The following is a 23186-nucleotide window of genomic DNA, read 5'->3' as shown; positions in this document are numbered from 1 at the left end:
CACGGCTCCTCTAAGGAAACGGCAGCCTTCTCTCTTCTCTCTCTCTTCATCTGGGCACTGGTGACTCTAGTGTTTGTTTCCTAACCTGTAGATGAGATATTAAAAATCATGAAAAATAAAAGCAGCAGGAGAAAGGGTTGTCTGCAGAGGAACTAGACTAAAGAGGACAAGGAGTGAGGACGCTACTCTGTGATCCAGGTGAGAAGTGCTGAGGGTCAGAATGCTGGCCGGAGAGTAGAGCACCAGGGGGGCATCATGGAGTCCCGAGTGGTGGCCCCCAGGGTTAGACCCCAGGGTTGGACCCCAGAGTAGACTCTAGGGTTACACCCCAGGGTGGTAGATTCCAGTGTTACACCCCAGGGTGGCAGACCCCAGGGTTAGACCCCGGGGTTGGACCCCAGAGTAGACTCCAGATTTAGATCCCAGGGTGGTGGACCCCACGGTTAAACCTCAAGGTTAGACCGCAGGGCATCTGCAACTGATGCTGCACTTAATGAGGGCCAGGGTACTGTCTAGAATATCCAGTGACTCCTAGGTTTCCAGCCAGGGGACTGGATGGCCCATGGTGGGTGGGTAGCAGGGGAGTGGGTTGGAAGGGATGATACATTATGTTTGGGGCAAGTTGAATTTGGGGTACTTGTGCAAATACCCGAGCGGATAGTCTAGTAGTCAGTAAGGATTATAGCTCCGTGGAGGAGGAGCCAGCAGTCTCTGAGAAACGTCCAGCTGCTAAAGATTATTACAAGTGTTTACTTCCTCTCTCTACTTGTCAGGAGGGACCCGAAGCTCCCCCAGGCGCTGGTAATTTTGCAGACTGAGTCAGTGGATGGCCCTTCTCTTGTGGTTCATCTTTCTTTACCTAAGAAGAGAGTTTAATGATTTTTCAGGCTCCTTTTCCCTCAGTTACAATATGAAACTGCTCAGCCTGGTACTTAAGAAACTCATTTCCTACACAAACCTTATTAGAATCTAATTCCTTCACTCACTATAAAACGGCAATGCAATAACCTCAGTTTCCCTGGCTAAGTGGAGGAGAGTGGCTCTGACAGCCGCAAGCAAACAGGAAAGGCGGAGGGAATGAAGGAAAACATAATCCTTACTCCGGGCCCTGGGGAGCTTGGTGAGGGGCATCCCATCTGCTCTGTGAGGACACATCTGGGACTCACAGTAAGCCTGGGGCAGGAGGACATGGGATAGCTGGGAGCGAAGGGACCATCCATCACCGGTCCAGCCCAGGGAGGTGGAGTGACTTGCTAAGGGGACCTGGCAGGAGGGACATTCAGGGCTGGGGCTGGGGAAAGAGAGGTGCTGAGGCCCCCCGTTTAAGAAGCACTTGTGGCCCTAGGAGTGACCGTCTCCTTAAAAACAAGAAGAGTAAAAGCAGGGGACTTCCCTGATGGTCCAGTTGTTTAGACTTTGCCTTCCAATGCATGGGATTCAGGTTCCATCCCTGGCTGGGGAACTAAGATCTCACGTGTCTCAGGACAATGAAGCCTGCACACTCCGGAGCCTGTGGGCAGCAACTAGGACTTGATGCAGCCAAAAATAAAAAAATATTTAAAAAAAACCAAGAATATAAAAGGAACAGTAATAAACCCTTCACCCAGATTCACATACTGTTAACATTTTAACTCATCTGCTCTATTGCTCTATCATTCTCTCTCTCCCTCTCCCCACATCTCAATTTTTTGAACCATTTGGGAGTAAGTTACATCCACTGAGAACCTTTATTCCTAAATACTTCAGTGTGTATTTTCTAAGAACAGGGATATTCTTTTACATAACCAAAGTCATCAAGTGCATGAATTTTCATAGACCTGTAATTTTAACTTAAGCCACTGTTCATTTTCAAATTGTTTGTTGACCAAGAGTGAGCTTTCTAGCATTTCTCTCACTCCAGGACAGAAGCTTGCATTTAGTTATGTCTGTTTTGCTTCTTTAATCTAGAAGTTTCTTCTTTGCAATGCCACGCACACATGACCTTGGAGATCTTCACATCCTGCATGGACAGATTTGACTTGCAGAGGACAGAGTCCTCTCGATGAGTTTCATCAGACAGGGATTTGGCAAAGGGTATTAAATTGCCTATAGAATCATGGCAACATTTAAGGTAACAGGTTATAAATGGAAGTCTCCTGCTTCACAATCATCTGTCTAGGTCCTGAATCACACGAGAGCATCAAAACTGCTGCCTGGCACCCTGCCTCTGGACATCCATGGGCTAGTGAACAGACACGGGAAGGGGCAGCCTTTGCTCATTCTGATGCAGAAAAGCCAATTGCCTGGGTGGGTGTGCTCACAGACAGACTTGGCGGGCAGCAGCAATGCAGCCCGCGCCTCATGCTCCCCACATGGCCCACATCCACAGTCTTGTCTGCAAGGATTCTGGGAACGGTGGTCTCTCATATACCCTCCTCCATCACATCCACCTGCCTTCCTTGGCTTCTTCAGTTGACCAAACAGCAACCCTCTAAGAATTCAGGTGCGCTCCTGGCCCACACCCTCCTCCTCATCTCAAACAAATCCAAGAGCCCCCTCCATTTTGTAATGAAATTTCCAGCAATCAGAGGGAAGCTGGCTTTGAGACCATCCCTTACAGCTCAGACCTGGGATTCTGCACTTCTCTCCAAAGTCCTGGTTTGAGGAGAGGAGAGCTAATAGGAAAAGCACTGATCAGGGTCAGCAGATGAGAGCATCTCTTGAGGGCATCATGGCCATGCACAGCCTGGCAGGTGGGATTGAGCAGTTACAGTGCGAAGGAAGGCAGAGCCGAGGAGGCTGGAAGCACTTGGCTCAGCATCCAAGGCTGGGCTGGGTCAATGTTGCAGAGGCATTGCTGGGGCTCTGAGGCAGACCGCTCCTTAGTACAAGGGGCAGTGGGGACCAGGGGGTGAGGAGGAGTGGGCACTGAGGCCATGCCAACAGAATATTCAGGGCAAGCCACTCTTTTTTTAATTTAGTACTATTTATTTGGCTGCATCGGGCCTTAGTTGTAGCATGCAGTATCTTCCATTGAAGTGTAGGGGCGTCTCTCTAGTGGTGCTCTGACTTAGCTGCCTTGTGGCGTGTGGGATCTTAGTTCCCCGACCAGGGATCAAACCCATGTCTCTTGCATTAGAAGGTGGATTCTTAACCACGGGACCATCAGAGAAGTCCCAGCCACTCTTGTTTTGGAATTCTGCATCCGCTTCTCCTCCTGGCTCCCTCATCTTCCTGCTCCACCTTTCCGGAGTCCAGAGAGTCCCTCTGCGCCACCCACCTGCACGTAGAAAGCTGGGAGCTGCTTCCAGGGAGGGGAGTTCTATTCTTGGCTTTGCCACTTGATCAAGTCACTAAACTTCACAATCTGTAAATGTGTGTGAAGCCAAATCATAAACTACTGATGACAAATATGAGGGATTATTGTCATTATTGACTTTGAACTTTTAGAGCTCCACTTTAACACCAAATATACTATAGTGATCTTCGGGATCACAGAGTCAGACACAACTGTGCCACTACCTTTACTTTCACTCTTCATACTGTAGTGAAACTGTTGGTCAATCACTCGTGTCCAACTCTTTGCAACTCCATGAACTGTAGCCTGCCAGGCTCCTCTGTCCATGAAATTCTCCAGGCAGGAATACTGGAGTGGGTTGCCATTTCCTCCTCCAGGGGATCTTCCCAACCCAGGGATTGAACCCGGGTCTCCTGCATTGCAGACAGATTCTTTACCATCTAAGCCACCAGAGAAGCCCCACATATACTCTGAGCAGGTCATAAATATTAAATATAAAAACAATAATGACACGACTACATGCTGACGAAGGAGCACTGCTCTGTGCGCCCACTGCCCCTCCTGTTGTAGGGACTAGGCCACGGTCAGGACAGCTCCATCAAAGTTCACCCACCCTGAAGATTCTGGAGGAGAAAGTTCAGTCACTGCCGACAGCCCGGCCACTTCCAGTTCTCATCTAGGGAAAATGACTCACGCAGCAATTATTTTCGAGATGGGGAAGAGAGAAAGGAAATGAATAATTAGGAGCAACTGAAGAGATGCAAATTTCCCTTTGCTCAGAGCTGGTAGATTAAGATGCCTCTTTTCATTCCATTTAATTTCAAGTGAACAAGGAGAGGGGGTTGGAGGACAGGAAAAGCGAGACAGGAATAAGAGAAATAAGAGGAAAAGAAAAACAAACTTCCTGCCACAGGAAAGGCAACCATTGCTATTCTATCGTAAAAGTAAAACTGCAAGAAATGACCGTGGGCAAGGAAGGATCCTAATCCTTTATCAGAATCCCGGTGTCCACAAGGGGAGCGTGCCCGCTATCTCTGGGTCCCTGTCATGTGGCTCCTTTAGCTCTACCCTTGTCTCCCCTGAACTCCCAGCTCCCCAGCGTGGACTGTGGGATGGTAAGCAAGTGCCCACAGCCTCAGCATGCAGCCCGTTATTTTCTGATCAAAGTCCTTTAGTGAAAACAGTTTCACTTTGGTGACTTGCTCTGGGGCAGGCACCATGTTGGGCACCTTGTGGGTGTTCAGCTTCTCCAGGTGGAGCCTCCACAGGGGGCCCAGACGGAGGGCTGTTGGCTTGCCTGCAAGACCCCACAGTCTCTTTGCAGGGGTAGGGGCAGGCTTTGGGGAGAGGCACCCTCAAGGTTCAAGGGCTGCTGCTCAAGTTTGGGGCCAAGGCAGAGAGCTTCTGGGAAGCTTTCCCTGATTCCAGGGGTGCCCAGCACCCTAAGATAGAGTGTCGTATGCTCCCTGTCAGGACACCGTGTTGTTGTTCAGTGACTAAGTCATGTCCGACTCTGTGATCACATGGACTGCAGCACACCAGTCTCCTCTGTCCACTATCTCCCAGAGTTTGCTCAAGATCGTGTCCCTTGAATCGGTGATGATATCCAACCATCTCATCCTCTGTTGCCCCCTTTCCTTTTTGCCCTCAATCTTTCCCAGCATTAGGGTCTTTTCTAATGAGTCGGCTCTTCCCATCAGGTGGCCAAAGTATTGGAGCTTCAGCCTAAGCATCAATCCTTCCAGTGAATATTCAGGGTTGATTTCCTTTAGGATTGACTGGTTTGATCTCCTTGCAGTCCAAGGGACTCTCAAGAGTCCTCCAACACCACAATTGAAAAGCATTAGTTTATCGGTGCTTAGCCTTCTTTGTGGTCCAACTCACATCCGTACATGACTACTGGAAAAACTAAAGCTTTGAATATACGGACCTTTGTTGGCAAAAGGACATCTCTGCATTTTAATATGCTGTCTAAGTTTGTCATAACTTTTCTTCCAAGGAGCAAATGTCTTAATTTCATGGCTGTAGTCACCATCTGCAGTGATTTCAGAGCCCAAGAAAATAAAGTTTGTCACTGTTTCCATTGTTTCCCCATCTATTTTTCATGAAGTGATGAGACTGGATGCCACGATCTTAGTTTTTTGAATGTTGAGTTTTAAGCCAACTTTCTCTTTCACTTTCATCAAGAGGCTCTTTAGTTCCTCTTCACTTTCTGCCATAAGGGTGGTGTCATCAGCATATCTGAGGTTGTTGCTGCTTCTCCTGACAATCTTGAGTCCAGCTTGTGCTTCACCCAGATCAGGGCGCCACGCTGGGTGACAACTGTCCCCCACTAGCCTGGGAACCCAGAGGTTCACTAGCACTGCCTTTCTTTAGTTCACCCTCAGTGTGAACAAATGCGGAGCACTCGTGTGCCCAGTGCACGGCACAGGGTGAGCAGGAAGTGTCCATGAGGCCGACGCTGCCAGCTGCCCTGTTGTGTGTCTTGGGGGCACAGTCTCAGTCAGAGGAAAGATCTTTGCAGCCAGGAAGGCAAGATAAGGAATCAGTCTCACGTGCCAAGGAAGGAGCATGCCAGGCTCCTCCCTTGCATGGAAATGGGGAATGAAGGAAGAATTTTAGTAATGAGTGCACAGCTTCAGGTATTGCACCCAGAGGTGGTAAAATAGTTGCCTGGGTGAATTGTCAGGTGGCAAAGATGTCAAAGGGCTTCCCAGGTGGCTCGGTGGTAAAGAATCCACTTGCCATTGCAGGAGTCACTGGAGATACGGGTTGGACCCCTTGGGTTGGGAAGATCCCTGGAAGAGGGTATGGCAGCCCACTCCAGTGTTCTGGCCCAGGAAATCCCATGGACAGAGGAGCCTGGCGGGCTGCAGTCCATGGTGTCCCAAAGAGTCAGACACGACTGAGCAACTAAACAACAACAACAAAAAAGAAGCCAAAACCCAACTCAGGCTATTCTGCCAGATGGAATAAGTCCAAAGTCACGGGGTTGCTAGCATTACCCACCCCAAAAGGAAACCATAACCCATCTTGGTTAAAAAGTACACAGATGATAAACACAAGCTGACTTACTGGCTGGGGAATTCGTGAATTTTTTCCCAGAGAGGGCCACAGTGAAGGGCTGTGCCTTCAGTGTAACACGCTCAGTAAAGATTTACCGCGTCCTTGGGTTCTCACGTTCCCCACGCTCAGCGCCGTGACACCACATGGCCAGCTGGCATCCTGTCTCATCTTCACGTTGTTCTGCCTGAAACCCCAAACAAGGTCATTGGGGTTTAGAAGGATAGACGTGTCTCTGGCAAGACGCGGATTTGGGAGGCACGACTCCGGCCTTTTAAGGACAACATCACGGAGAGGTCTCTCGTGCCCCGGCAGAGCCTGGGAGGTCAGAGGAAGGCTGGAGTCGCTGCAGGATTGTCCCAGACATGGTGATTCATGCTGGATCGTATCTGAGAAACCACTTAGCAGATTTGCAGAGAACCTCCTTGTGTCCCACTTGAGAGGCTGAGTGGAGGGAGACCTGGTCACACATAGTTCTGTTCAGTCCTTATTCTGCGGCAACCAGAAGGGCCTCTCCCTGGCTGTGGACCAAGCTCCCCAGGCAGGGCTGGAGAGGCGGGCTTAGAAGGAGGTTAACAGCTCCTGGAGTGGTGCTTTGCCCACACTGTCTCTGTGCAGGTGTGACCCTGACGTGGCCTGACAGAAGGGCACGCTGAGGCTCAGAGAGGTCAAGTGAGCTACCCAAGGTGACAGTCAACGATGAGCAGGGCTGGGGGTAGGGCTTGACCACTCTGCTATCTGACCCCTCCCGAACCAGGAGGCTTTCAAGCTGGCCAACCAGAGAAACAGCCATGTGCTTGCGCTTATTAGGAACACCTCCAGTTGTGAGCTTTCTCCTTTGGGGTGTTCTGCTTCTTCCCAGAGAAGGAAAGCATGCATATGTGGACTGCATTTTCCAGGGCTCAGGGAGTGTCCACTGAGCAAAGCACAGGTACTAGCCGATGCAGACTGATGTCACTGGGTGGAGAACGGTCAGACGTGTGACAAGTCAGTAACATAAAAGTGACAAGGGGTCTAAAGGAGGGTTTACATAAGAAGCACGTTTGATACAACGTGAAAACGGTGATTTATATCTGTCTACCTCTAGTCACCTTCCGCGGTGGCTCAGAGGTAAAGAATCTGCAATGCAGGAGATGTGGATTCCATCGCTATTTTGGAGAAGAAAATGGCAACCCATTTCATTTGCCTGGGAAATCCTAGACTGAGGAGCCTTGCGGGCTATAGGCCATGTGGTCTCAAAGAGTAGGCCGCAACCGAGTAAAGAGCAGCAACAATGAAGTCCAGAGGTCGAAAACTCACATGGCCTGTGGCACAAAGGTGATACAGAAGAGACACATCAAGACGCACCCACAGCCCTGGGTCCTGAGGAAAGCATGGCCTCCAGGGCAGCTGAAAGCCCTGGGTGGGTTTGGCATTCTGAGATGGAGCGGGACCCTACAGTCCTTGCCCTGAAACCATGACCTCTGCATGCCTTTTGTCTATCTTTAGTCAGAGAATAAGTTTCATCAGAGAAGTGAGAACTGTGGAAACAAAGGAAAACAGTCAAAGAAGACTAAATAATAATAACGTAGTCATTAAGAATAGTCAAGGACCTTTAGTTCTTTCTCAAAGGCTATAGATAATATTCTGAGCCATATCCTGTGAGCTGTCTTATACATACTAAAAGCCCAGGTGAAGTTAACTACTTGATGACCAGACTGTACCCATGATAAGAGCTGCCACAATTCCAAGAATTGGCCGCAAAGAAATCAGAACAAATGGACCCCGGAACTGAAGATTAACTGTACCTGAAACAACCAAGGTGATGCTGGACAGACCACTGATGAGCGATGGAAGATGACTGTCAGAGCTGGCTGTGCCTGTTTCTGCATGTAGCCCCCACCCCAACACCACGTCTATAAAAGCTCTTACCTTCTGCTTGGTGGTGGTGGGGAGAGTCAGTCTTTGGACAGATGTCTACTCCCCGCCGGGCCCCCCAGTTGCTGACATCTGAAATAAAGCAAACTTTCTTTTCCACCAGGCTGGCCTGTTTATTGGCTTTTGGGCAGCAAGCAGCCAGACACACACACTCTCTCTCTTAACAATTCTACCCACTCCCCACTGCAGCGTTCCTGCCCACGAGACCCGTCCACACGGAGAGGTGCTCCACCAAGATTGGGAGGATGGTCAGAAGGGGAAGAGGGCGCCCTGTACACGCCCGAGTCCTCACCCAAACGTCCTGGGTCACTCTGCCGGGGCTTGTCTCCAAGGAGCGCGTTCATCCCTTCAATCACCCAGCTGCTCCCTGTTCATCCCTCATCATTCTTTTAGCGTCACAGTTTATCACAAGCAGAGCTGAGTGCTGGTTATAAAAATGGAGAAAACACCCCCCCTGTCTTCAAACTGTTACCATTCTACAAAGCGCTGTTATACAAGCTCAGTTCTATGGGTTTTGCTTGGAGATGCCATGCCTGGGAGCTGGGGGTGGGGAGGTTTCCAGAGAGAAGAGCCTTAGCCGGATTGTTGGAATGAAGGGGCATGTCCCCAGGTAGGGGGCAGTGGGAGGGCGGGGCAGGAAGGGACATCCCAGTCTGAGGGAGCTGCAAACAGGAAATCACAAGCGATCAACTCGTCCCATAATCTTTCTGGCCACCCAGCTTCCAGTCTGTGGATCAATCCTAAATCTGCCCCTGGATTATTTTTCTGAAAACCCATGTTATTCCCCTGTACCAGCCCTTTCATGGCTTAGGATGAAAACCCCAGTGCCTCTCTTTGTTTTAATGAAGTATAGTTGATTTGGGCTTCTCTGATGGCTCAGCTGGTAAAGAATCCACCATGCAGGAAACGCAGGAGACCCAGTTTCGATCCCTGGGTGGGAAGAAGCCCTGGAGAAGGAAATGGCAGCTCACTCCAGTATTCTTGCCTGGAGAATCCCATGGACAGAGGAGCCTGGCGGGCTACAGTCCATGAGGTTGTAAAGAGTCAGACACAACTGAAGAGACTGAGCACACACACACACACATACACACAGTTGATTTATAATATTGTGTTACTTTCAGGTGTAGAGCAAAGTGAATCAGTTTTGTATGTAAATGTATATTAGATTATTTTCCATTATAGGTTATTATAAGAAATTGAATATATTTCCCTGTTTTATACACTAAATCCTTATTGCTTATTTATTTTATTTTTTATTACTTAAAAAATATTTATTTATTTGACTGTGCCAAGTCTTAGTTGCAGCATATAGGATCTTCTTTTAGTTGCCCCATGTGGGATCTAGTTCCCTGACCAGGGATCAAACCCAGGCCCCCTGCATTGGGAGTTCGGAATCTAAGCATCTGGACCACCACAAAAGTCCCTGCTTATCTATTTTATGTAGAGTAGTCTGTATCTGTTAATCCCACACTTCTGATTTATTCACTCACCCCTTTCCCCTTTGGTACCTGTGAGTCTGTTTCTGAAGCCCCAGTGTCTTGATTGGTGTCCAAGGCCATCTACTGTCTGAAACCCACCCACTGCTGGGCAGAATTCCTGCCCTCTTTGCCCAGCTAGCTTCTCCTTTAACCACAGCAGGTCTCTGTAATGCCAGTCCAGGTGGAAAACTCAAAGCCTCAGAGGCCACAGATCCCAAAACAGCAGGACATGACAGAGCAGATGACTGCAGGACGCCTGTGGCAGAAGATTGCTGGCTATTGGCATTTCCCTGGGTGTCCTGCTCGCTGTGCTGGGGAGGGCCTTGCGGAGCTGTCCCATGTCCAGTCCTGCATCCAGGCCCTGGTCCAGGCTGGGCCTCCCTCCTGCCTGCCCCGCCCCATCCGTCTCCTATCCTTTCTTCAACACTTAACCTCTTGTGAAACTTCCTAAAACACTCCAGGGAATAAAAGCTTGCCTCCTGCCAAACCAAACCCAAATTTGTCTGGAACCAGATTCATCTTCCTTTTCCAAACTAGAGGAAAGCAGCAGCTGACTTAACAGCATCCTCACTTGTGCTCACCTGGAAGGCGCCGTTGGCCCTTGACTTCACAGCAAGCAAATCTTCTGGCTGTGCATTTAGTGCCAGGAGCCAGTCTGTGCCTTGGATGACCGACTTGAGCCTCAGGCTCCTTGTCTACATTGGGGCCAGGAGCAGGCCGTCCTCTTGGAGTCCGTGATGTTGGCTCAGCTGGCACTGCCCCGGGCTTGTTAAGGACTCAGACGACCCCTGCTTCTCCTCCATCTCCTAAGTTATCCCTGTTATTGTTTTGTCACTCAGCTATGTCTGACTTTGCGATCCCATGGATGCCAGCCTTCTCTGTCCACCATCTCCCAGAGCTTGCTCCAACTCATGTCCATTGAGTCGGTGATGCCATCCAACCATCTCATCCTCTGTCGTCCCCTTCTCCTCCTGCCTTGAATCTTTCCCAGCATCAGGGTCTTTTCCAGTGAGTCAGTTCTTCACATAAGGTGTCCAATGTGGAGCTTCAGCTTCAGTATCGGTCCTTCCAGTATTTGAATAAGTGATCCCTAGAGAACTATGTCTCCATCATGGAGTTTGTGCCCCAGCCTCACACCTCAGACATGCAGGCTCTGGTTAGGAGCACCACCAGGGCTGAACTCCCTGAACTTGCGGTCCTTCCCCTCCTCCCCACAGGGACATGCTGGCCCAGTGACCAAATGCTGGGGTGTAGGAGATCCCGGCACACAAGATAATATGAAAGGGGGAGGAAAGAGCACAGGTTCTGCGAAAAGAAAGCAAAGCAAACATCTGTTGTGCCTTTTTTGAGAAGGAAGGCAGCTCACCTCCCTCTGGGAAAGATGGGCCCAGGTTCCCGGCCGCCGGCTGGACCAGTCCCCACTTCTGAGTCCATAGCCCCACCTGGCGGTGCAGTCAGCATGTTGTGATCACCTATCTTGGTGAAGCCAGATTGTCCCTCTCCTCTTACTAATAAAAATCTGCCTGTGATTTGAAAACCAAACACAGTATCTAAATTACTTCCTCTACAGTAAGCCATTGCCCCTGGGAAAGCTATATTCATTTCTGTTTTTCATTTTGGGCAAAACATTCTTTTCTGAAGAGGAAATGCCACTTCAGCAACATGACTCTGATACACCTGTTCTCTCCTGGACTGTAGGGAAGTGCCCCCTTCTGTAGGATAAAATGTCGCTGTCCGTGACGACACCTGCACAGGTAGCCTTCTGGCCTGGATGGACCCTCCCTCCTCCCGCACCCCCTCGGTCCCCTCACAGGGCTGTGGCCCTGCCGGCCCCTGCCGGGAACGGTCCTCCCCTTCCTGGCTGGCTCCTCAGGGGCACTCTCATGAATGCATCCACATGCCACCAGTCTAAGGGGTCCTTCACACTGCACCCTCGACGTAAAAGCGTCACTAAGGTGTCACCTCCTTCATGACTTCAGGAAGCACCTTTGTCCCTTATTTCTTGTCGGTCTCTCTCCCATCTGCAACATGGGCAACCTTCATATTTCACGTTTGCATTACTGATCGTGTTCTCTGCTTTTCTCGCAGCGTATGGTGCCCGGACTGTAGACACACTCCGTGACTATTTCCTGAATGAACCCATGAATTCATCTTTCACAGCTGGGCTCCTCTGCCAGCTCTGCAGCCTGCCCCGGCCTGCCCTGAGGCAAGGAGCAGGGAGGAGAGGATTCACAAAGACACCTGAGCCCTTCTTTAACCGGTGAGCTGGGAAGCAGTGAGGTCTCTGCATGTGTGGATTGACCCATGTCTGAAGAGACCCATGTCTGATGCCCTCATTAACTCACCAAGCAGGTGGCCTGGGCCTGTGTCTGGGTCTTGGCTCTGCTGGGAAGAGATTCATTCTATTTTTTTGCGGGGGGCCCACACCACTCGGTATGTGGGATCTCAGTTCCCTGACCCGGAATCGAACCCTCGACCCCTGCAGTGGGAGCTCAGAGTCTTAACCACTGGACCACCAGGGAAGTTCCTTATATCCCTTTTCGACAACCTTTCCAGGCCCCATCACTGTGCCTTTCTTGTCTCTAACATCAAGTTGCGTGTGTGTGCGCGCTCACAAGCCCAGACTCTCCCACCCTCAGTGCAGGGTGAAGGGGGAAGGATACTTTGACATGGACACTCCTTAAGATATGTTTGCTGCTTAGGAGACTGAAAGTGCCCCCCAGAGGGTGGAGCAGGGTATAGTCTCTGTCATGCTCACACTGACACCACTCTCACACAGAGCTTTCACATAAGGAGGAAAGAGGCCATTTAATTTCCGAGCACTGGCGCCTAGTAACCATGACGGCCAGCAAGTGTCGCTGTTCCCCAAGAAGTGAAGTGCAGGGACCAGGCCTGTCAACCTGGGTTGCGGGGGAGGAGAACTGGATGAGGCTGCCCCTAAAGCCAGGGATGGTCAGGGGCCTCGGAGTCATTCATATGCTGGTTCACGGTGGGAAAGTAGCTCATGTCTGGCCTGCTGACCTCCCGAGTGAGTCAGGAGGAACATTTTAGTTCAGATAGCCGTTTTATTTTGAGGGGATGTGTTGGCCACTTTTTTTTTTTTTAATTAATTAATTAACTTCGTTTTTGACTGCACTTGGTCTTTGTTGCTGCTCTTACACTTTCTCTAGTGGGGGCAAGCAGACGCTACTCCCTAGGTGCAGTGTGTGGGCTTCTCATCGAGGTGGCTTCTAGTTGCAGAGTCTGGGCTGTAGGTGTGCTGGGTTCACACGGACTTAGCTGCTCCCCTGCTCCGGGGATCTTCCCGGACCAGGGATTGATCCCGTATCCCCTGCACTGGAGGTGAACTCTTACTCACTGCACTACCAGGAACGACCCGTCCCTTGTTTTCGTTGCTGCAGCCCTGCCCTGCTGGACGCCGGGACTTTCTGGAGCTGCGTGGTCACTGGCCCTCTTGGCCCGCCCACCTGTCTTCGAGCTTGTAGGTTAGACTCTCCCCTGCCCCCGACACTGCTGCTGTTTGGGGGTGTGGATGCCCCGCTGCAGACACGGGGGCTCTTGTCTCAGTCCCGTGTGACGTCGTCCTCCAGGAATCGCCTCCTGCCTCCAGGCAGTTGTTCCTTCCTCCAGGCAGGAATCTCAGGAATCTCAGGGACGCTGATGCGGAAGAGTGAGGCCTTGCTCCTGTCCTGACCAAGGCCTCCAGATTCCCATGGTCCATAATTTGTCCTTTGTGTTTAACAATTTCTGGAATATGCACGTCACTGATAAGATGTCCCAGGGAGACCCATCCTGGGTGCTGGTGATGCAGCCCATCGCAAGCACCACCCTCAGGGGGGGTGGGGAGCAGGGCTGCCCCAATAATCCCTGGGTTAAATCATAAGCTCCCCGCCCCTCCCCAGGGCTTCGATCCCTGGGTCAGGATGATCACCTGGAGAAGGAAATGGCAGTCCAGTATTCTTGCCTGGAGAATCCCATGAACAGAGGAGCCTGATGGGCTACAGTCCATGAGGTTGAAAAGAATCAGACGCAACTGAGCGAGTAACACTTTCACTTTTAACCCCTCTCCCCAGTCTATCCTGGCTGCCCACCCACCCCTGCCATCCTGAGCTGACGTCTGCTTCTGGTTCCATCTTCAGGGCTGGCCTGTCCCTCCTGGGCCAGTGGAGGCGCCCTTGCAGGTAGCTCTCTGGGGCTGAGATTTCTGGGTCTCGACTCTTGCCTGGTCCTGGGATGTCAGGTTTCCAGTCCCCTAATAAAGTGCACACAGGGAGGGAGGCTATTGCATTTAGCCACGTCATTCTGCCCCAGGGTCAGTGGCACCAGGGTGGCCTCACCCCAGTGGCATCAGTGCAGGCATTGGGCCAGGTATGCCAGGGAGGTGGCCAAAGGACAGCCCAGCTCTCTAACCCTCTCCACCTCTGCTATCCGTGATGTGGGTGGAAGCAGACCCAAGAAAAACTGCCTGCCACACCCCCATACACCCAGGAAGCACTTCCTGGAAGGCATGTACTAGAATCTGGTTCGTGAGTTCCCATTTCTAGCTTGTAATGCCTCTGGGTTAACTTTAACACAAAACAATACACTGTGATTGTCTACAACTCTCAAAGGCAGGGCAATGCAAGTTTAAGACACCACTACATTTTCTCTGGATCATAGAATTATCAATGTTTAAGAATGGACCAGATTTCTTACGCCTCCTGATAGAGCATGGCACAGCTGAGCCTGGAGTAAAGTGATCATTCCTGGCCCTATCTCCTTTAAGATGATCTCTCAGGGGAGACTTTGAGAGGCCCTTAAAGGATGGGATGGTAGAATTACTAACTAATCCTGTGAATAAGCATCCTTGTGGGACAACCCAGCAGATGTGTTCTTCGTTTGCAATTCGGTTTTCCCCATGACTTCCTCTCACGCCCATTCTAGCCCTTTGCCCACTGCATCCACAGATCCAGATGTATGGATGGCTTGAGGGCCCCTTGAGGTCACAGCAAGGGCCCAGACACCGTCTGGAAGATGTTTAGAGAGAAAACCCCTGTGTTCCTGACTCACTGGCAATGCGTGTCCCTAAACTGGAGTTTGCTAGCATTTTCAGCATTACTCCAAGTCTCTATCTACTTTACCCACGAAGCTGAAACATGTTCCCTAGGAACTCTCTTCTTTGTAATTTTTTTGCAGCATAAAACCACAAGATATATTAAAGCCATGCTCTTTCTGGCTAATTGACATCACTTTTATGAATTGTTGGGGCAACTGCCAGTGGGTTTGGGCTCAACTGGACCAAGCTGGAGCAGATGACTGACACCGGCCCGGGGCTTCCTCGACACCCCCCTTGCCTGCTCCCACCCCGTGGCCATGATTTTTTTTAAATAGCATTTTGAGCTGATCAAGAAGTATGTGTGTGTGCATGGTCAATCGTGTCTGACTCTGTGGCCCCACGGACTATAGCCCACCAGGTTCCTTTGTCCATGGGATTCTCCAGGCAAGAATACTGGAGTGGGGTGCCATTTCCTTCTCCACGGGGTCTTCCTAACCCAGGGACTACACCTGTGCCTCTTGCATCTCCTGCAGTGGCAGATGGATTCTTTACCACTAGTGCCACCTGGGAAGCCCAATCCAGAAGTATGGAAGTATTAAAGTTATTGAGAGGAAAAAGTCTAGGTTGCCAGCCCATGCAACACTTTTCAGTTTGCAACTTGGTTTTCAAAGTGAATCCGATTTGGTAAAGAGCCAGATGTGATTGCTCTCCCAAGGTAAAGCCATTCAAAGCAGAAACGGTTAAAATGGTTACTAGGCACAGATTTTCCCACACTATCCTGAGTGTTCTGTCTTCCATTTAAAAGGTTTTTTCACCCCATAATGTCCTGCTGCTGCTGCTACTGCTAAGTCGCTTCAGTCGTGTCCGACTCTGTGCAACCCCATAGACAGCAGCCCACCAGGCTCCTCTGTCCATGCAATTCTCCAGGCAAGAACATTGGAGTGGGTTGCCATTTCCTTCTCCAATGCATGAAAGTGAAAAGTCAAAGTGAAGTCGCTCAGTCCTGTCCGACTCCTAGCGACCCCATGGACTGCAGCCCACCAGGCTCCTCCGTCCATGGGATTTTCCAGGCAAGAGTACTGGAGTGGGGTGCCATTGCCTTCTCCACATAATGTCCTAGGTAGATTCAAAGATGCATGAAACACCAGGGTTTATTTTTGAAAATAAAATACTAAGTAGAATAGCACAACTAAGAAAAAAAAGTTATATTTTTGTTTTGTTTTTTTCAACTTTAACATGAGTGTTAAAACATGTACTTCTTTTAGAGTTCTGAGTTGTTCCATCACCATGTGTTTTAAACTGACTAGTTTTAAATTCACTTATTATTTCTTTACATGTTGCTTTCATTAAAAATAACTTTCCTGGGAATTCCTTGGCTGTCTAGTGGTTAGGACTCTGTGCTCTCACTGTTCAGGGAAAGGATTCAATCCCTGGTTGGGGAACTAAGATCTTGCAAGCCACACGGTGTGGCCAAAAAAAAAAAAGGTTAACTTTTCTTCCTATAGGCCATCCATGAAGCTCTTCCGTCTACATGGGCGACCCCTCATGTCAGTCTGTATAGGAGCTGTTCACCTGCAAATGACTTTGTTCTGTTTATTTTTAAAATTTATTTTATTGAAGTATAGTTGATTTACAATGTTGTGTTAATTTCTACTGGGCAGTAAAGTGATTAAGTTGTACATACATCCATTCTTGTTCATGTTTTTTTCCATTATGGTTTATCATAGGACATTGAATGTAATTCCCTGTGTTATACGGTAGGACCTTGTTGTTTATCCATTCTGTACATAATAGTTTGCATCTGCTAACCCCAAACTCCCAATCCTTCCCTCCCCCTTGGCAACCACAAGCCTGATCTCTACGTCTGTGTGTCTGTTTCATGGATACGCTCACTTGTGTCATATTTTAGATTTCATTTTTAAATGATATCATATGGTATTTGTCTTTCTCTGACCTACTTCACTTAGTATGATGATCTCTAGGTCCATCCATGTGGCTGCAAATGGCCTTATTTCATTCTTTTTGTGGCTGAGTAATATTCCACTGTATGTATGGACCACATCTTCTTTATCCATTTCTCTGTTGATGGACATTTAGTTTGTTTCCATGTCTTACTGACTGTGAACAGAGCTGCTATAAACACTGGGGTGCACTATCTTTTTGAATTAGGGTTTTCTCTGGATATATGCCTAGGAATGGGATTGCTGGATTATATGGTAACTATTTTTAGTGTTTAGGGAACCTCCATACATAGTTTACATCCCAAGTGGCTTTGTTCTAAATGTGGGCTTTAACAAACGCACCACAGAAATTATGTCCCTGGAGCCCCAGGAAAGCCCCAGGGGAGGAATGACATGGGCAGAGTGACCTGCAGACAGGAGCAACCTCAGTGAGCCTCCTCCGTGATACTGTGGCCGATGACACTCTTGGACTGTAGACCAGGCAGGCTGTGCCCTGGCGTCTTGACACGTCGAGTATTTGTTTGTGATGCCTCCTCCCCCTCCAGCGCTGCTGCAAAACCTCGGACCCATGCAGATCAGCAAGCTCGTGGCAGCATCACGCTGTTCAACCTCCAGAACCCACTGGATCAGTCCCAGTGGAGGCAAAGAGTTCACGCGCCGGGGCCAACGCCTCCTGGGCTTTCATCTCTGTTCCAAGAAATCTGACATTTTCAGAAATCCAAAATCAATCGGAATGGAGCCGGCTTTGTCCAGCAGATTATTAATGGCCCTGGAGCCGACTGATCATATTTGCACAACCTTTCAATAAACAGCTTCAACAACATCTAGGGTGGAAAAGAAAGCACACACCTCCCATCCAGTCAGGAGAAGTGCGAGGTATTGATTTCACCACCTCCTTCTCCATCCCCCCACTTTCAGAACAAAAGTAGAGTCTTACCCCAGGGCAGTGGATCACGGCCAAGCCCCTGTGTCAGCAGGTCCCGACTGCATTTTGCTGGCACAGTGCAGCCTGCTTTAGCTGGAGTAACTTCCAAGATTTCCTGAGGCTGAGGATATAAACAACTGAATGGGGGGAAAGGCAGACATGAAAGGAATGTCTGACGGGGCCAGGAGCTCCAGGTAGCTTTTCCTGATTGATGATTTCTCAGCTTGATGGAAAGATGCAGCCATAAACCTCAGTGGGAAGGTCTGGTCCTCCCAGAGCCTGTAAACAGAAGTCACTTGTGCCGGGAGGGCAGGGAGCAGCACACAGAGAGCTCTAGGCTGGGAGGAGGTTTCAGAATCTTCATTAGGCTCCTTTCTGTTTTAGACTCTGTCTTGTTAGTGGAAGAGCCTGGCGTGCTGCAGTCCATGGAGCTGCAAAGAATCAGACACGACTTATCGAATGAATGACAACAACAGCCATTTGTGGGAAAGAAGGGGAAGCCACGGGAGAGGTTCCCGAGGACCCTGGTGTTCTGGTCTACACACCGTCCATGCTGCTCTGCTGGCCTGACAGCCTTCTTGGTCCTCCCCGTTGTGATTTTGGCAAGGACAGCTCCAGGACGCAGGTTTTCTCCTGTCTCTTCATTGTGCAAAAATGTGACATCTCAACACAGTTAGCTGTTACTTGTGCAACACCCCTCCCACTCCCTAAACTCCATCGGCTTTAATGATTCGTTAAACTAGTTTTGCTTATTTTTCTCCTTCATCAGGTGTTTTTAGCTCCCATCTGACTGCAATTGTCACCCTGCTGTTTGAGCCTGAGGATAATCTCTAAGGTCTATATGTCACCTTCCAACGAAAGATAATAGATACGGTTGAGGGGCAAGAGTACAGATGTTATGGGTAGATGGATCAAGAGCTGGGTTATTCATTCAAGAGATGCTACACATAGGCGCTAACTACCAGGCCCTGAAGTGAAGTGAAAGCTGCTCAGTCGTGTCCAACTCTTTGCGACCCCATGGACTATATAGTCCATGGAATTCTCCAGGCCAGAAATACTGGAGTGGGTATCCGTTCCCTTCTCCAGGGGATCTTCCCAACCCAGGGATTGAACCCAGGTCTTCAGCGTTGCAGGAGGATTCTTTACCAGCTGAGCCACAAGGGAAGCCCAAGAATACTGGAGTGGGTAGCCTATCCCTTCTCCAGTGGATCTTCCTAACCCAGGAATTGAACCAAGGTCTCCTGCATTGCAGGAAGATTCTTTACCAACTGAGCTATCAGGGAAGCCTTATAATGCAGCCTAAATGTCAGCTGAGTTCTGCACCCAGATTCAGCTGGAGGAGAGGGAATTAGGACTAGTTGTTCAGCCCACAGCTGCCCCACCTGTACCCACACGAATATGATGCCCCTGGGTTTCCATGAGAATTTAGGGGGATGATGGGCAAGGCTGGCATTTGGCAGGCCTCAATAATTATTTGTTTCTTTTTTTTTCATTTGGGCCAAACACAAGGGAGGCAGTTTGGGAGGATAATCTGATCCACAAAAACTTGATTCCTTAGTCAGATGAACCTGCGAAGCCATGGCCACTCTTCCGTACTTATCACTGTGTAAAAACCAAGGCCTCTGACCCTGCTCCATATCTTTAAAAAGTTTACTCTACCTGAGCAAACACTCAGTATCAAAGAAACAAATATGAGCAGCACAAAAGTTCAGTTATTCCAGGTGGGAGTTAATTAGACTTAACCATCATCAAGTGGCGTCTTGACTGTCAAGTCTTAGGATAACGCAGTCTTGATGAGGGACCCAGAGGCTGGGTTCTGACCCCAGCCAGGGCCACCGCCTACCTAACGAAAGCATGTGACTTTGGACTTAACCTCTCTGTCCTGGGCCAAATTCCTTATATCTAATAAGGACGGGTGAGGTGCTGGGTGGTCTGGGAGCCAGGCATCCCTCCTCCCTCTGTCCTGGCTTCCTCCCTTATCCCCGGAGCCCCTAGCAATGCTGGGCCAGTGTTGGACAGGCCATCAGAGGACCATCTTGCCCTGCTGGAGCCTCAGGGCCACAGGAAGACAGGGTCCTGTTTCTGTTCTGGTTGGAGTAGAGCTCCCAAATGAAAATGATGTTCTGTGAGCTCAAGCTAGGAACAGTGGTTGGTATTTTTCCTATTGTATTTTCTTATCAAAGCTCGTGGACTCTGGGGGAAGGACTGAACATTCTCTCTTTTTTAAGAACACCCAGGTGGCGTTAGTGGTAAAGAACCCATCTGCCAATGCGGGAGACCTAAGAGACATGGATTCAATCCCTGGGTTGGGAAGATCCCCTGAAGAAGGGAATGGCTACCCACTCTGATATTCTTACCTGGAGAATCCCATGGACAGAGGAGCCTGGTGGGCCACAGTCCATGGGGTCGCAAAGAATCAGACACGACTGAAGCAACTTAGCGTGCACATTTTTCTTACTGCTTTCTGTGTGATTCTAGAAAGGTAGACCAGGAGGAGAGAGGTTTAGCTTGCCAGAAAGGGCTTCGTCTCGGAGATGAATCATCACATTATGTTCTCAGAACTCTCCAGGCCACTGTTGCCAGGAGAGGGAGCCAGCACCTACAGACATGTGGTCCGATTACCTGGTTATCTAGCCATCTGCTTTCTGGTACTAAATGATGCTTTAAAAACTTTGTCTCTGGTAACTTCGTAGTCTTGGGATTCCTAGGTGGCTCAGTGGTAAAGAATACGCCTGCCAGTGCAGGAGACTAGGGTTCAATCCCTGGGTTGGGAAGATCCCCTGGAGAAGGAAATGACAACCCACTCCAGTATTCTTGTCTGGAAAAATCCCATGGACAGAGGAGCCTGGTGGGGTACAGTCCATGGGGTACTGAGAGAGTAGGACATGACTGAGCGACTAAACAATAGCTTCTTAGTCTTACACCATAAGACACAGCATCGCTCCATGCCCCGAGTTTAGATTAGGCAATAGCTTTACTTCACCTTTTTATTGTAGTAAAACCCACATAGCATAACGTTTACCATTGCAACCACTTTTAAGCGTCCAGCTCAGGGGCGCTGACCACCTTCACACTGTTGTCACCGCCGTCCACATCCAGAACATTCCCATCTTCCCCGCATGAAGTCTGCTTCCATTAAAGGCTCACTCCCCATGCCCCTCCCTACCCCTGACACCCACCCTTCCATTCTCCATTTCCATGTATTTGCCTGCTCCAGGTACCTTCTGTAAGAGAAATCACATCATATTTGCAACAACAGCCTTATTCTTTCTGCTGCAGGTGGGAAGAAGAAAGGCGCAGGTTTCAGACAAAGCTCCTCATGGGGAAGAGCTCAAGAACCTCAGTACGAGAGGTTGCAGTCATCTCCATCATCCTGACAGCAGAGTCCCGAGGGCAGCCTTAGGCGATGCAGGCTGTGTTGCCACGGCAATTCTGCCCAACTCCTGCAGCCCATGGAAAGAAGGCAGTGGGGGTTACTCTGGAGCCCCTTGGTCACTGTCCTCTAGAGGGGCCCCTGCAAACCCTCAGACTCACCACGCCCTCGCTGAGCCTTGAAGGTGACCCTCTCTCTGCCCCAGTGCTCGGCTGATTCCTTTGGGGTCAGGTGCCTCTGTCCCCAAGAACATTTTCCTGCGTCAGGAACCCATCCTGTGAGCTCTCACACTGTCCCAGCCTTATGGCTGTGGAATCTCTTACTGTAATTGTCCCCTTGCCAGTCACTGTCCCGCCACAGACCATCTCCACGCAAGGACCACATTCTCCCTGCTGGGTCACTGGAGTCTGGCAGCGGCAGAGGCCGAGGTCTGAGACGTGCAAAGGCTGAGGAAGGGCGTGTGCTCAGGGGAAGACGATCCACAGGGAGTGAGGGGGGTCAGGCAGCAGGGACACTGAACAGAAATGTAATGTAGCCTCAGCCTGATCCTGGGAGTGATCTGCAACATGAACAGATCAGCAAAGCTGTCCCACCTGCCACAAGAGGGCCAGGATTTTTTGTACCTAGGCAAGTCAGTAGGCGGCCTTCCCAGGTGGCTCAGTGGTAAAGACTCTGTCTGCAATGCCCAGGACTCAAGTTCAATCCCTGGGTCAGGAAGATCCCCTGGAGGAAGAAATGGCAACCCACTCCACTGTTCTTGCCTGGAGAAACCCCACAGACAGAGGAGTCTGGTGGGCCACAGTCCATGGGGTCACAAAGAGTCGGACATGACTGAGAGACTGAACCAGGAAGTCAGTAGGTATAAACTTCCAGGCATTTTCAGGGCAGGTGGCGTCCTGAGGAGGCCAGCTCTCTGGAGAAAGCGCAGCTGTGCTAGCAGCAATACTCTCACCAGGGGCGCTGGGGTCGTACCACACTGGGTGTTTGTCCAGTGACAATTTTGAAATTAACAACACATCTGCCGTCTAACATCCACAACGTGCCAGGCACTGTGCTCTGCCTTTTACCATCTCGGTCTGTCTCGAAGCAGCCCTGGGAGCACAAGTGGAGAGAGGGAAGATCCAGCGAGGCTAGATGATGCCTCTGGTTGGCCCAGACACCGGGAGGCAGGTAGATCAGCTTACCTGTACCCAGGTGATGCACACACGCAGTAACGTTTGAGATGCAATCAGTGTTCAAGGCACTGTCTCCCTGACTCTTTGATCAACTTTTATTCAGGATGGGAATTATTGTGTTATGTCCTTTCACCAGCTTGCTTTTCTGAGATTGGGCCTGGGCTAACCTGCCGGGTTGCTAAGCTGGTGGGAACATTTAAACATTTTAACCTGATCAGACCCCGCGCCCTTCCACGTAGTCTTCCCTCCGCTTGGCAGCATCCTCGGTGAATTGGAAAGATGTCCACCTTCCAGGTTAATTTCTTTTTCCGTCCTAGCCATTTAGTCTCCTTCCCCTGGGGAGCTTGGGGAAGAGGGGACACCCGTTCCCACTCAGCCCGTGGGAACACTGTGCCAACAACCCTCAACGCTCTGCCCTCCCCAGGCCCCCGGCCACGGCCCTGTTTGTCCAAATTAGAGTCCGTTTACTCTGCAAACTGTGCTTGTGCTTCCGTCCACACTGAGCAGCTGCTGCCCTTGTTTGCACGGCTTGGTCAGCAGGCAGACAGCCACCCCGGACAAGCCCGGTGAGCTTCTGGCCAGAGGGAGCCGCAGGCACCCGGATGGACGACGCCCAGCTTCCCTGGAGCAGACGGTGGCGGCCTGGGCTCCACAATCCAAAATAGTGTGCAATAAATAAAACATTTATACAGAAGAACCCTGGAATATCCTCCAAGGGGCAGCCTCCCAGCCCTGGCTCCACCAGACACTCTCTTAAAAAAAAAAAAAAAAGGTCAATTTTAACTGGAGGCTAATTACTTTAAAATATTGTGGTGGTTTTTGCCATACATTGACATGAATTGATGCTTTTGAACTGTGGTGTTGGAGAAGACTCTTGAGAGTCCCTTGGACTGCAAGGAGATCCAACCAGTCCATCCTAAAGGAAATAAGTCCTGAATATTCATTGAAAGGACTGACGCTGAAGCTGAATCTCCAATACTTT

At 50.0% G+C, this 23186-nt stretch overlaps 1 long non-coding RNA gene across 1 annotated transcript in view; it reads left to right on the top strand.

Annotated features, from left to right (window-relative positions):
* Window positions 1-20285, top strand: part of LOC138990261 (uncharacterized) — a 54042-nt gene extending 33757 nt beyond the window's left edge. Inside the window, exons 4-5 of the long non-coding RNA XR_011466380.1 lie at window positions 11824-11995; window positions 18041-20285. This is a non-coding gene — a long non-coding RNA (uncharacterized lncRNA). The remainder of the gene's footprint in view (window positions 1-11823; window positions 11996-18040) is intronic.
* Window positions 20286-23186: the final 2901 nt, after the last annotated feature.

This window comes from Bos mutus, chromosome 12 (genome assembly GCF_027580195.1).
Source record: "Bos mutus isolate GX-2022 chromosome 12, NWIPB_WYAK_1.1, whole genome shotgun sequence".
Taxonomy (NCBI): Eukaryota; Metazoa; Chordata; class Mammalia; order Artiodactyla; family Bovidae; genus Bos; species Bos mutus.
Note: the sequence above shows the minus strand (reverse complement) of the source record. Positions and strands in the feature narration are given on the sequence as shown.